Source organism: Rhipicephalus microplus, unplaced genomic scaffold, assembly GCF_043290135.1.
Source record: "Rhipicephalus microplus isolate Deutch F79 unplaced genomic scaffold, USDA_Rmic scaffold_34, whole genome shotgun sequence".
In the NCBI taxonomy this organism is placed as follows: Eukaryota; Metazoa; Arthropoda; class Arachnida; order Ixodida; family Ixodidae; genus Rhipicephalus; species Rhipicephalus microplus.
Window position 1 is genome coordinate 2,655,758 of NW_027464607.1, and position 14,382 is coordinate 2,670,139.

Sequence of the window (14,382 nt, forward strand, 5' to 3'; positions counted from 1 at the left end):
CGCAGCAAACATGAAGTGCCAACCGTTGCCTCTCAGCAGTTGGCATCACATCATCTGTGTGACAGGTACCAAGGATACACTCACGTGTACACTGACGGCTCCGTCACCAAAGAGACAGAGACATCAGCATTCATAATTTCGGATTTGCACGAAGAATATGCATGTAGGTTGGGCCACCTCTCTTTTTCAACAACGTCGGACCTTGTAGCGATTTTGCTAGCCATAAGCTTTATTAAACTATCAACGACACCAAGAAAATGGGTGGTAATTACAGACTCTCTGGCAGCACTGGCATGTGTGGAAAGTGCCACTTCAAGACACATTGATGTGCGCATAGTATACGCTATACTAAAGGAGCTCTCAGAAGCTACGAAGTCAAATCATCGAGTGGCATTTCAGCGGGTTCCCAGTCACTGCGGAATGAAGGGAAATGAAATGGCGGATGAGTTGGCAAAAACCTCTGATAATTCTACGCAAACGTGCCTCATTCCGGTATCTCAATATGATGTAAATAGAATTTTAAGAACAACAAAACGTGAATTATGCCTGTCTACCTGGTTCACAGACCAAACAAAGGAATCTATCCTATATTCTGCTGATCCTAATCTTGAATACCAATTCGACCGTGACCTCCCAAGACGTATCGACACACTCATTCATCGCCTACGACTCGGAACTGCTTACACAAAGCACTTCCTACTTCGTATTCATCGTGCAACATCGTCAGCATGTTTATGCGGCCACGACGACGAGGATATCTGTCACCTTTTGCTAGACAGGCCGAAACACGACACACACCGAAGGCGACTAGAACAAGAACTGCATAGGTTAGATCCTAAGCGACCATTCGGGTTGAATAAAATACTAGGTCCATGGCCATCCAAAACAAACGGCAAAGCAATGAAGGTGCTGCAACAGTTCGTCGAAGAAACGAAGATTTGTGTCGAATACTGAGCGGACAAAAGTTGAAAGTGAGCGTGTGGTCTACGTGTTTGTTCTGCCCATATAGGAGAACTTTTGCTCTCACCCATGTAGCACTGTATATATGTATATATGCTAATGTTTTTTCATATCTTTATTTGTACTAATTAAGTGGAAAGGGATAGCCGTTGCCAAGTAACGGTGACAAAAACTCCTTCGTTTATTTTCTATTTCAATAAAAAAAAGAGGACAGGAATGTATCGTCCTCTTCAACGTCTGCGTTCGTACTTCCGATTGCCACACGTGAGAGACAGTCAGCGTCGGTGCGTCTGTGTCCTGACTTGTGAATGATTGTACAGCAAATTCTTGCAGTCGAAGGCTCCACCGTGCTAGACGATTGGAGTATCTTTGAGGTTGGCGAGCCCTTATAAAGAATGGTAGTCACTAACTACCCTAAATAGGCGACCTTACAAATAAGGCCGAAACTTTGTTATAGCCCAAACAATGCCTAAGCATTCTTTTTCTGTTGCAGAGTAGTTTTTCTCGGAGAATGATAATGTTCGACTTTCGAAGGCAATCACACGCTCTACGCCATTTTACCATTGAACCAATACAGCTCCAAGTCCGACGTTGCTGGAATCCGTACGGGTGTAGCTCCATGGCAGCGTTGTCATCAAAGTGACCGAGTACAGGTGGGGCTTTGAGATGGTTTCGTAGTGTGTAAAAGGCGTGACGCTGATTCTGAACCCAAACAAATGGTACGCCGTCTTTTGTAAGTCTATTTAGAGGTTCAGCGATTTTAGAAAAGCCTTTCACAAAGCGCCTGTAATATGCGCACAGTCCCGGAAATCTCGGGGATCACGCTTGTTCATTTGGACAGTAAATACGGCAACAGCACTCGTTTTCTCAGGGTCTGGGCGTGTACTGGCGTGGCTCACAACGTGACCAAAAAACGTCAGTTCCTCGAAAGCAAATTGACATTTTTCAGGTTTGAAAGTCCAGCTGTTTGAATCGCCTAAAGAACTGTCTGCAGGCACTGGACTTACTGCTCAAACGTGTCCGAGAAGATGACCACATCGTTGAGGTAGGCAAGACACGATTGCCATTTTAGCCCAGAAAGAACCGTGTCCATCATTCTTTGAAAAGTAGCTGGCGCCGAGCATAAGCCGAAGGGAAGGACCTTGAACTCGTAGAGTCCGTCAACAGTAATGAAGGTGGTGTTTCTGCGGTCGCACTCATTAAAAGTAATTTGCCAATAGCCACTGCGTAGACCCCCGGAAGAAAAGTAACGAACATCCTGAATACGGTCCAGGGAGTCATCTATTCATGGTAAAGCACGCACGTCTTTCTTCGTGATCTTATTTTACTTTCGGTACACTCTAAAAAAAAAAGGGGGGGGGGGGGGAGCGAGAATGGAGAAACGGGCCCCGTTCCTCCTTCGGCGCGGTGACTTTCTGTCTTTCAGGCGCTTTACCCGTCGCGCCCTCTCAAGGCAAGGACCAAAAGAGCAACGTTCCTTCTTCAGCGTTCAAGTTTCTCCTCAATTACGGGGGTCTTGCGCGCGCATGCGCACGCTTAGCCTAGCCATCCGCGGCCAGTCGCGAGTGATTGCTTTTACCTAAGATTGATGTAAGCAATGCAGGAGTGACGTTTTTTTTTTTTGTTTTATTGCTGTGGAGTAAAGCCTCTTTTTTTATTGCCAGGCACTCGCACGATGCTCCGCACACTTCCGTGTGTGTCTCGTGTTGTTTCATACTACCAATTTGTCACGAATACAAGGAGCTCTGCTTCCCGAGCAGTCTTGCTTTATCAATTACCTTAGAGTGTACAGAAATAGTAATTTTTTTTGGTGTCGACATACTTGGTAAGCCCACGCATTTTTAGTTTCGCACGGCACCAACAGCACTCATGATTTCAACGAGGCGCATAAAAAATCATCATACTTAATTTTTTAACATTCTAGGAAACCCGATACCACTCTACAGTCCATGCGTGAAAGCACGATCATATAAATTTGATAGAGTTATACGTGCCACTAGCGCCATATGGATGTTCTTTGCAGTTTACCCCCATTCGAATACGGCCGCCGTGGCCGGAAGTCGAACTCGCGTCCTCCAGCATAGTCACACGACACCCAATAAGGCTATGCTACCACGGCAGGTGAAAGCACACTGGGAAACAGGCTACGAAGTTTCACCGAGCGTTTATTTGCCAGACTAGGTTACAACCGTCTGAAACGTTTAAACATCAACATAACTGCACTTTTGGGAAAAGTAAACCAATGACTTCTGTCAGTTAAACCTTATTCTTAATCGCATGCGTTTCGAATTGCCCATGTCAGCACTGGTTTGTTGGTTGGTTTCTCAACACCTTGGCGCAACCCACCAAGGGGGATGGGCCATGAAGGGTATGGTGCCTTGCTTTTTAAATAATTCACTTCTTGAAAGAGAGGGTTAGAATAATTAGGTAATATAGGTAATAATAAAAAGGTGTTAAATTTCTAAACAAAAAAACCTTGAAAAGAAAACATAATAAACACACAAAAAAGAAGAAAAATTATACACAAAACAACTGAAGTTACTTATTTTTAGCATTCCATTCTTTTAGATTCTCGTAAGAAATTTGTAACAGCGGTAAAAACGCTTCTGTGGCTGAATCGGAATGCGACTGCGCCAAATGAAAGAATCACCGGAAGTGTCAAGTTTAAGCCCAACTTTCGTAGGGGTTCTTCTAGTAGATTTTTCCTTTGAGTTTTGAATTTTCGGCATGACAAAAAGAAGTGCTCCAAAGGTTCCCTCTCATTACAATAAAGGCACAAAGGCGACTATGCCAGACCCGACCTATGAAGGTAAAAGTTCAATGAGGGGACTCGACAATGCAGCCTGGTAATCACTATTTCTTTTATTCTTGATGAACACCACTTGTTTTTCCAAGAGAACTTTCGCTGTGGGTAGTCTGATACAAACAAAGGAGATTTTTCAAAGTTTTTGGCCATGGTGCGTTTTTCAAAGCGTGCTGCTGTGATATACTCCAAAGTAGGCAAAATAGGTAAAACAGGACAATCAAGGGAAGATACAGTAAGTGCATCTGCATGCTAATTCAGAGCTAAACCTCTATGGCCTAATACCCAAACTAGTCGGACGAGTCGCACATGTGTAGGAATGAGCGAGTAGAAAGTTTCTAAGGTACGCGAAAAAGTTGGTGAGCTTAAGGCAGTACAGACCGAGAGACAGTCTGTTAGAATAATCACCGCTGATAGATCTTGTGGCACTTTACGCAATGCTAGGACTATTGCCAGTAGTGAGAGGTAAGACATAATTATGCACGCGTGCAGTATGCCTTTCGCCTCCATGATTCTTCTTTGTTGTGAGAAACTCAACACAAAATGCACTTATAGTAACAGCTGTGCACAGCAGGTAAGTACGAACCACCTTTGTGAAAAGAGTATTCCAAATGCAGAGTAATAACTACCACAGCCACACCGCTAACAACAAAATTGTGGCACGCACTATGACTGCAAGTTGACACGCGAGGCGAATCACGAGAGGCATCTGAAGCAGAAAAGTATGTAGGCATAACATGCCATAACGTTATAGTAAATTTTCTCTCTGCAGTGATGGTTCCTCTACTCAAGTAATATAGCTGCCGCGACGCCAACAGCCACTGCCATAGCTCACGAAAAAATACCGTCGGATGCGAGGTCATCGCTTATTTCTCTTGCAAGACCCGCATTGTAACGTACGTATACACTGCTAGGACGGTCGTTACCGCATCAAAAACATTGTCATTGAAGGGCTAGCGGCGTACTGTATCCATGGCTAACGGTAACACTTGTGGTAAGCACGTAAAAAGAATATAAGCAAACGTTAACACGAAACAACTAAACGAGATCGACGTGACCACAGAACACCTACCACGATGGAGACCAAGTTTGGTCTGCATGCTGCGCCCTCTCCGAGTCACAAGAAGAAGAAAAAAAAAAAAACAGACGGGACCTCCGAATCGGCTAGCGCGCGGCAAGCGTTGACATTCTCGGAGGCTCCGAGAAAAAAAAAATAACTGTGGCAGTAGTCGAGAGATGGCACAGCGTTCGGAATGCCGTGGGCATTCTATGCATGGCTTGGGGGTAATCGCTTCCGTGAAAACCAGATAAGCTCTAGTAATTATACCGTTCATTATTGTGCAACCGTTCATTAACTTCGGTTTGTCTAAGCATCAGATACAACATATTTACGTGTGCGCATGTTGTGGTATTGCCACAAACCGTGAAAAAAGTGTAAGAAAGCTTACTTGTAACTTGTGCCACTATGGTCGGTCGAAATTCATCGCTATATAAGCTTGTACGTTTTCTTTATAAGGCATGAGTAAACACGTTGGAGTGTCTGCCGCTGTTGGAGATTGCTACATTTGCGATGATCAGATTAGAGTGGTGAGGTGAGGCTTATGCTCTCCCATAGTAGAGTACTAAGTACGCTGAATCGTTAACCATTTCTTTCTACCCCCCCCCCCCCCCCCCCTGTTGTGAATTGGTGATTGTGCTCTTGTTCATTGCGTTCACCCTGTATGCGTACTATGTGTAGCATGTGTCCTTGTGTGTGCTGTTAGGAATTTGCTGTGTCGCGAGGGTAGCGGTGGCGAAGAGCGGCAAGCAGTCGAGTGGACTTCGCTGAAGCCTTTGCCCGAAGGCGAAGCAGGGAGGCAATTCGTTTTGAAAACAGCAACAAGAAGGAGCGTTTACTGTAGCAGGTTGTCGTTTGTACAGATCCGGCCAGCACGATAACGTTCGCTGAGGCAAATGCTCCAAACATGGGGCCGGCACGGCCTTAAATAGCGTTTTTGGACTCTTCTGCGAGACCCGTTCCCCGGAACGGCACAGTGGCTCCACTGAGGAGAAGCAACCATATCCGGAACTGCAAGGTGGTTCGGCGGAGGAAGCGACGTTATCCCCGGTACTGCATGGTTTTCCTGTACGGAAGGCGGCGCTGGGAGGGGGGAGACAGTTCGTCGGAACAGCGCTCGATCTCGTGAGACGTGCTTCCGAACGAGGAAAATGTCTGTGGCATATCAGCACCCCCGCCGCCAGACACTGCATCCGGAGTTTTGAGCCGTCAGCGCGGCTTGTAAGGAGGGATGCTGGTTGACCGTCGGTGGCCGTTCCGCTCTCTCCGCCCGTTGAGACTGTCATAGGCCTGCGGAGGTTCACTGGAACGACGGAGTCGAACACAAAGTCTGGCCAAAGCAAGCACCCTACAAATGCTGATCAAATCACCAGACCAGCATAAACGAAAATATTTCCTCGAGATTTAGCTGAGCTAAAAAAATAGCATCACGAGCAAATGTATCTGAGGAGCAATACATAATGTGGACACACCTTTAGCCAAGTGTCAGTGCATGACACTGTTGAACCAAACGGATTTTTTTTTTTTCGTGAGCGATTCTCGATTGTGACCCGGGCAGATTAGGGACGATCGAAGCTGCCGAGGTTAACTCAATTTGGCCCCGAATCTACAATTCAGAATACCAAGAACTCCCGAATCACGCACATTTGCGTCGCCTGCAAGCATAAGATTGTCAAACTTGACTAAGTTCGTCCTCCTACAAGCTCTTACTTCAATGGGCTCAGCCAATTATCACCAAAACAAGAGAAAAACATGCTTGAAAAGTAAGACAATAAGAATGAAAATAACGAAATAAGAATGAAACTCGCGTGCGTTATTCAAAACAAAGTTAACGTATACACTGACGTGTGCACTAACACGTAATGCCAAACGCAGATGGTATTTTAAACATGGGCTTTTACGCAACGTTCTCTGTTAAAATAAAACACACTAACTGTTACCTTTCGAAATATTATGAAAACAAAATTAATGAAATAAACATACCAATGTCAGCTTCTTCGATGAGAAGGAAACTCAAACTTGCAAAAATTCAGACGCATTCCTTGCTCAACGGCTGACCACAAAACTAGAAAAATATTTTTCAAAGCTGATAACAATATTCATTCTTAGTAATGGCAAGACGGGGGCCCTCTCATACGAAGTCTGGGGAGTCGCGCACTCCATAGCTTTCGAGGGATCCGGTCTTGACAAAGGCACAACGAACAAAGCTGTTTGCCGAACTCGGTAGCGGCAGCTTTTCACGTACATCCGCTTAACTCGAACAAGGGGGCATCTGCACTGCATGGTTTAGCCCGCCCGTTCGACCAGTGACCCATTTGCCACGGGGGGAACAACCGCTTGTGTTACAGCTCAAGCGCTCACAACGTTTCCTCACCTGCTTGCATCTACGTGGCAGTGAAAAGGATGAGACCAAGCGAATATTTTGGCGTCGGCTTTTTTCTTGAAGTTCCTTTCTTCGTGACGCGCTTCGCGTTTAATCTAGATCTCAGCAGCGACCTCAACTTCAACTGTTTCTTACTGAGCTTTGTCCTGACCTCAGCCCTGATATTGAGTATGGCCTCTAGAGAGCCATGGCATTCAGCTACTTTGGCAGTCTTGGCGTTATTCGACTTTGCCTTATGTTTTCGCCGGCGATTCTGCCTAACGGAACTTATCACCGTGCTTATAGCACTGCCATTCCTACTCTGAAGTATGCTGCCTTCACTTTGTGGAGACAAAGCTTCAGATTGGTTACCTAGCTTTTCCTCGGGCCCGATGCTAGCTGTCTCTGCCTGTGACAGAACGGGAGTCCCGATGCTTGTAAAGTTAACCACCTCGCCCGAAAGTTTCTCTTCAGTTTGTAAGGGTCTCTGCCTTTCAAAGATAGCCCTTGTTTCCAGGCATTCGTAGTCGGCCTCATGCTCACTTTGACGCGATTCATCCTGATCACGTGCTCGGCCAAGCGGCCCCATCTCTAGCGCTTTACGATGCGCCTCTGCGTCCCAAGGTTTTCGATGGGGTTCCGCTCCTAACTCCTCGTGAGGCTCCTCAGTGCCCGGATCTCTCTGACGCACTTCAGTGCCTTGTGCGTAGCGACGGGCCTCAGCCTCTTGCACTTTCCGTCTCTCTTTATTATTACGCGCTTCTCGACGCGCTTCTCGACGCGCTTCTACTTCTAGCGCTCTTCGGTGAGCCTCATTTTCACGAGCTTTCACCTCCATCGCCTTGCGCTGCGCCTAATTTCGCTCTTTCTGATGCACGTTGACGTCTTGCGCCTTGCGATGGGCCTCAACTTCTAGCGCTCTGCTGCGCGCTTCAGCGCTGTACTTGTATGCTCGACTTTCGCAGTCAGCAGTACTCATAGCAGCAAAGTGGCGGAACAAAGCGTATTTAACCCTATCAAAGTCATGCGCTTCCTCGGCGGATAACCACTTCAAAACGCTTGCGACTTTGCACGGAAGCAACGTGGCAAGCTTTTCCGACCATAAGTCTCACCCAACACCAACATCGTCGCAGACCTCCTCAAAACTAACGAGAAAAGACACGATGTTCTCATCCATTCTGAAAAGTTCGAGTCGGTATTGTGCTCGTTGCCACTTAATCGCTTCAATTTGACGATCAAGCTCTTTCATTCTGAGAGCATGCTCTCTCCTTTTTCGACTCTCCTCAGCCTTCCATTGTTCATGCCTTTGAGCTTCGAGCTCTTTTCGGCTTTTTTCGGAAATGAGCTCCCAAAACTCGACAGCTTCCTCGGCCGTCACATTATCTGCCCGCATCACCTCGAGAATCGCTTCCCTTGTTTTAGCGGACCCGGCAGAAATCCCCATGGCTTCACAAATTTCTAGGAGGTCCTGCACAAGGTACTGCTCCATCGCGATCTCGTCCTTTGTGATGCTTTACTACTGATATTCACCGTACTCCAAAACTAATCTCGTGGTTTAAAGCAGGGGGATATTGAACTATAGCCAACAAAAAACACAAAACACTCTCCTAACATCTGTCTGTGCTAGAGAGGTCTGGCGAAATGAACAGTATAAGCGTTGGGCACTCACCCAACCAAAGTAGCCGACAATGGTCCAACTCGTGGCTGCCTTCGAACAGTGCCGTGGGTGTCGTCAGGCCTGCAGGGATCCGGTCCAACTTGCTAATGTTGAGATCCGGGGTAGCTTGTCCCAGGGCAGCAAAACGATATCACGGTGGTCGTCCTCGTGCTCAGAGATCTGATCCAACTTTCCAACCGTTGATATCGGGGTAGCGGGTCCCAGAGCAGCAAAACGTTGGGATCAGGGGAAGCGTATCGCGAAGCTGCCAACCACTGTTAGGAATTTGCTGTGTCGCGAGGGTAGCGGTGGCGAAGAGCGGCGAGCAGTCGAGTGGACTTCGCTGAAGTCTTTGCCCGAAGGTGAAGCAGGGAGGCAATCCGTTTTGAAAACAGCAACAAGAAGGAGCGTTTACTGTAGCAGGTTGTCGTTCGTACAGAGCCGGCCAGCACGACAACGTCGGCTGGGGCAAATCCTCCAAACATGGGGCCGGCACGGCCTTAAATAGCGTTTTTGGACTCTTCTGTGAGACCAGTTCCCCGCAACGGCACAGTGGCTCGGCTGAGGAGAAGCAATTATATCCGGAACTGCAAGGTGGTTCGGCGGAGGAAGCGACGTTATCCCCGGAACTGCACGGTTCTCCTGTACGGAAGGCGGTGCCGGGAGGGGGGAGACAGTTCGTTGGAACAGCGCTTGATCTCGTGAGACGTGCTTCCGAATGAGGAAAATGTCTGTGGCATAACAGTGCATGTGTAGCTATATGCATTGCTTCAGCACATATTAGGCGTCCGGTGTTAATCCTGAATGGGCTGTGTCCTTGTGTGTGCATGCGTAGCTATATGCATTGCTTCAGCACAAATTAGGCGTCCGGTGTTAATCCTGAATGGACTGAGGCGTTAACTATCCGCAAGGGAGCCTTTATGGTGGGTATGACATCGTACGTCGCCGCAGCCAACCTTTTTTTTTCAGTAACGTTCACTTCCTCCACATGGCGCAAGCTACCACCTACTTCACGGCTATGACGCTCTCATACCTCCAGCTACTTATATAACGTTGAACATCTATCTATCAAAGCTGTACTACTGAGTCGGAATGGTTTCACTTTGATCGAGTCTACGGTTCGGAAACACTTCTGCTGCTGCTTTGTCATTCCTGCTGCTTTGTCAACCTGTGAACGGGGTCAGGACCTCATCAAGCTCTTGAGCTTTTAGTCCTGTACTCCACCTTATCTAAGGGAAATAAAATGATTGATTGATTTATCTCGTGACCTGCGGCCCCGTAAACGCATGGATAACGTTGCTACACTATGTGAATTTGCGAGATATAAATATTGCAAGCCTAGCATGTACTCTTCGGGTGAACACTCTGCAGTATCCGTGTCTTTCAGAGTGAACGTCGCCTCACTGGCCGAATGAAACCAACTTGCTCTGTCGTTCTCTTTCGGGATGTTTTCATCACTACAGGTTCGTCTGCTTGTTTTTATAACCATTTCGTTCGATATCAAGCTCAGCGGGACCGTTGTTTGTAACTTTCAGTGCCGTGTTTTCCTTATCAGTCGAGAATAGATGCATATGCTAAGCCTACTCACTTCGCTAACCTGGGGTCAGCCATGTTGATTTTCATAGCAAGTAACATTTTTCTCCGTGGATGAGGGAGCAACGTTTCTCCATTTAAAGACGAACATTGGGGACATCCCCATTCCTCCCTAAATGGAGAGAACGTCACTCCATTTTTTAAGAGTGTAGTAGACGCAAAATCACATTGTACTATCTTTTTTCTTTACTAACAAAACAGGGGATGCCCAGGAGCTGATCGATGGCTGGATGACATTGTCCTTGAGCATCTGCTCGACATGTTGGCGCATAGCGTCTTGTTCTTTTTGCGAGACTCTGTAGGCGTATTGTCGAATGGGTCTCTCGGTAGGCTCGGTGATAATACGATGCTTCGCAAGCGGTGTTTGGTTCACTTTCATAGTCGTAGCGAAGCAGTCCCAAAATGAGTCTAGTATTTTCAAAAGACGTTCCCGTTGTGCAGACGGTAGACCCTGGTTTACGTCGAGAGTGCTCGCGAATGTCACAAAAGGGCCGAAAATGTTGAAGGGCCAGGGACGTCGGCAATCCTAAAGGTATGCAATCGCAGTGTGTTATGTTAGATGGCGATATTCTTCGCTGAAATTCATGACTAATAAGCAAACCTGCCTCATCCTAGGCTGAACAGTCCCTCGTGCAATGCAGATTTGTTGTGCAAAAAGTAGGGGCAAATTTTCTTCCACAATTACAGCATAGGGGAGTCTTGCATAATTACATTCAATGCTGATAAAGAGGCTGCTGCGGGGAGGCAGAGTAACAGATTTGGAGGATACACGTAGCGCAGCCTTCAATGAGTTGGTGTTTTCAGGTTCGGCATGAGACGGGTCCTCGAACGACCCCTGCAAGTCTCGTAGGTCAATAAGTGTGCCGCATTCACGACGAAAGTCCAGTCCCAGAATCAGTGTATAAGAGCACACTGGTAACACGAGGAAATACCCTATGAACGTCGAAGCACGGACTCGAACACGGGCTGTGCACATTCAAGTCGGTGTGAAGAGGTGGCCCCCTGCCGTGCGCAACGGCAAGGGATAGTTACTTTCCTCAGTTTGGAGGCCAAGGCTCTGCTCATAACCGAATAATCGGCGCCGGTGTCGACGAGGGCAGTGACGACGTGATTATCGACGTGTACGGTGATGTCGGTGGAAACAGTCTTATGACTTTCGGAAACGACTGAAAAATCAGAATGGTCTTTGTCGAGTCTTTGCTTTGAGGGAGGCTCTTTACAGTTTGTCGTGACGCGGCTTCACCCCCAGGAGCCGCGGTTTCTAGTTTCCCCTGTGGGGACTCGGTAACCGGCTTCTGAAAGGAGCATCAGATGACGAGGGAAAGCTAGGTGAAATGGAGTAGTTTAGTGATGGTGATCATAATTGGTGGCGTTGTCCAAGGAGAGGAGCTTGCTGGCTCGTAAGGTACGCTTCAATTTCGTGGGTGCGCTCACCATAACGCGGGCACCGATCATCAGGGTGGCTGCCACGGAGACCAGGTTGGAGGTACTGGCAATTGCGGTAGACGTGACCGGCTCCGCAACAGTGGTAGCAGAGTGGACGGTTATCCGACGTACGCCACATACATGCTGGCCTTCGTAGCGTTCTGTCGAGATCCAGAAAGATGATAAGTGGGTGCACTAGGAAACCTTGAGGTGGGTGATGGAGTCGAAGAGGTGCCCCGGAATAGATGGTTAGCCATATCCATTGTCCGCATAGTGGGATGAGGAGCATGTTGTGCAGGTGATCGCAGGGTCACCGCATAAGTCAGCACAGGGGCCTCAGGCCTTGTTGGTGAGAGTGGGGTGACCACCTGTCTGATCTCATTTCGGATGACATCTGCGAAAGCATTTGTGGGCGATTGGGGTCCCGCTGCTTGGAGCTGGTGCAGCTCGTCTCACACGACGCTCAATATGAGCTCTGCGAGGGCACGCCTTTCGCTGTCAGCCCAGATAAAGCATGCAGCAGTGGTGACATCATGGCGTTCATACTGTGACGACCTGAGCTGGAGAGTACGCTCCATTGTGGTTGCCTCATTTATGAACTCAGCCACGGTCGTTGGCCGATTGCGCAGGAGTCCGACGGAGAGCTGCTCTTTTACCCCCCGCATTAAATGCCACACCTTCTATTCCTCGGACATGGCAGGGTCGGCACGCTTGAAGAGTCGAAGCATGTCCTAAACCATCATCGAAACTTTCTCGTTTGGTGGTTTGTTCCGAGACGAGATTACCTGCTCCACTCTCTCCTTCGTTTCGGCGCTGCAGTACGCATCGCGAAACTGTCGGCTGAACTCTCACCACGTCGCAAAAGAACCCTCGTTATTTTCATAACACGTTTCGGCAGAGTCTTCTAACGCAAAGTAAACTGTCCGCAGCTTGCTATCTTCTTACCACTCATTGAGTTTGGAAACTCGATCGAAGTGGTCAAGCCAGTCATCAACATCGTCATAGATGTCTCCATGAAATGAGCGTGGTGTTTGCGGTGCATGAAAAACATGCGGGAGAAGAGAATAAGCGTCGTTGGTTCGACTCGCCTGGTTGGTAGTCGAGGCTGTCATCTCGTCTTGAGAGAGGGGACCATGCGCAGGAGATAGCCCTCGCAGGCGGCGACTACTTCTTGTCGTGGAATCTGTAGCTGCCTCCGAGTAGCTCGGTGTGTCAGCTGAAAATTGGTGGTGGCGTTTACCCAGCACCTACACCAGTGCCTAGAGCGAAATACCAGAGACGGCCAGGAGTCGACGTCTTGCCCACACCAAGACGAGGAAACAACGTCCTCTTCTTTCTCTACTCCCAAGCGAGTTCACGCTACAGTTGATGACTCATACCAATTTACATGTGATAGTATCATGCTGAGACGTTACAGAGACCCACGAAACAGAAAAATGCCAGTGATTATTGCATAATAGAGTGGCGAGTTGAGTGAAAGTAACGCTAAAGCTAAGTGTCGTTCCACCATGGCGGCACCCGAGTGGTTATATGTTTTAATGCATGGGCCCTACGGGGAGCTTTTCCACTAGAGTTTGTATGATGACTCTATGCGTCAATTAGTACCTTTTTTTTCGCGATTTGACATAACTGGAAAATAAGTCATCAGCACCGCCAATAATACCATAACACTTCAGTATTTTTTATATGCCGAAGGGCATATAAATCAAACGCCTTTTTTATGTCAATAAATATACAATAACAATATTTTGTTGTTTGAGTTGATTATTTCAGATAAAGTAAGCACTGCCATTGATGTGAATTTTCCTGGGAGGAAACCATGATGTTCCGTCCAAATTATGTTATTCTGGCAAAGGACGCCCTACAGATGTTGTACGATCAACTTTTCAAAGACAATGTTTACAATGCTTAATACGGCTATTGGTCAGTAGCTTCTGGGCACGCTATGGTTTCCCGTTTTGTATATTGGAACAACTTTGGTCAGTTTGAGTGCATATAAATAGGCATTGTTATTTAACGAATGGGTAAATAAGTGACAAAGGGGGGCACTAAAAACATCTGAATTGTCTTTCAGTTGCCTATACCATCAATCCCTATGGCTTTGTTCACCTGTAGGTTTTTCATAGCAGACATCATCTCCTCCTCTGTTATGGCCTGAACACTAAATCTGTTTTTATATTTTTCAACGCAGGCGGTGGGTCGTACAGCACTAAATTGCTTCGTTACATATTCGCCAACTGTGGCAAAGTAATCATGGCAATCCTTTGTAAGGGTAGTTGTCACGTTGCCATGAAGAATTTTTTTGTCAAGCCCTGTCACTTCTTTGATTGTTTGCCATGTTTGCTTTGTATCGCAGCGTTTAATCACACGTATATAGTGATTGATTGACTTGTGGGGTTTAACGTTCCAAAACCACCATATGATCATGAGAGACGCCGTAGTGGAAGGCTCCGGAAATTTCGACCACCTGGTGTTCTTTAACGTGCACCCAAAACTGAGCACACGGGCCTAAAACATTTCCGCCT